Raw genomic sequence first — 1,354 nt, 5'->3', positions numbered from 1 at the left:
TTTTTTGTAAGAGGATCTTGATTTCCTCTTTGCTCCTCAAGGATCTTTCTTTTTCTTTTCTTTTCTTTTTTTTTTTTTACTTTTTTTTTTCTCAAAGATTTATTTATTTATTTATTCACACAGAGAGAGAGCAAGAGGCAGAGACACAGGCAGAGGGAGAAGCAGGCTCCATGCAGGGAGCCCAACGTGGGACTCGACCCCAGGGCTCCAGGATCACATACCCTGGGCTGAAAGCGGCGCTAAACCACTGAGCCACCCGGGCTGCCTAACAGTTACTTTCTTTCAAGCCTTGAAAAATATAGTGCCCACTAATTCTGATGAGAAATCATCTACCATTAGAGTTGTTTTTCCCATACATGGAAATGATATTTTTTCTCTCTGAATGCCTTTAATATTTTCTCTTTGTCTTTTCTTTAGTTTCCAGAAGTTTTTTTTAAAGTTTTTATTTTAATTCCAGATGGCTAATATATAGTGTAATATTAGAATTTGGTGTACAATGTAGTGATTCAGGACTTCCATACAAAACGTGGTGCTGATCTCGAGTGCACTCTTTCTCCTCCATCACTTGTTTCACTCATCCCCCACCCACCTCCCCTCTGGGAGTGTGTTCTCTATAGTTCTCTATTTTTTTTTTTCCTTTTTTTCAAGTAAGTGATGAATCACTAAATTCTACACCTAAAACTAACATTATACTGTAAGATAATTAACTAGAATTAAAAACTTGAAAATAGTTTTCAGAAGTTTAATTATTATATGGCTTGGTGTGGATTCCTTTGAGTTTATCGTGTGTGGAACTCCTTTAGCTTCTTGAATCTAGGTTTATGTCTTTGGCCAAATTTGGGGGTTGGTCATTATTTGTTCAAGTACTTTTTAAGACTGATTCATTTCTCCTCCCCTTCTGAGACTCTGTGGACACAAATGTTAGAACTTTTGGCATAGCTCCACTGTTCCCTGAGACCATATGTATGCATGTATGTATTTATCTATTTTCTTTTTGTTGTTAAAAATGAATAATTTATATTAGTCTATCTTCCAGTACACTGATTCTTTTCTCTGCCTTCTTCACTCTATTTTTGAGCCCATTCACTGAGGCTTTTAATCTGGGTGATTGTATTTTTCAATTTTAAAATTTCATTTGGTTCTTTTCTTTCTTTTTCCTTTAAGATTTTATTTATTTATTTCATTGTGTACACAAGAGACACAGAGCGAGAGGCAGAAACATAGGCAGAGGGAGAGTAGGCTCCCTGCAAGAAGCCCAATGCAGGGCTTGACCCAGGATCCTGGGATCAGGACCTGAGCCAAAGGCAGATGCTCAACCACTGAGCCACCCAGGTGCCTCCATTTGGTTCTTTTT

The sequence above is a fragment of the Vulpes lagopus genome, chromosome 6 (assembly GCF_018345385.1).
Source record: "Vulpes lagopus strain Blue_001 chromosome 6, ASM1834538v1, whole genome shotgun sequence".
Taxonomy (NCBI): Eukaryota; Metazoa; Chordata; class Mammalia; order Carnivora; family Canidae; genus Vulpes; species Vulpes lagopus.
The sequence above is the reverse complement of the archived record's forward strand: the minus strand, read 5'-3'. Positions refer to the sequence as shown.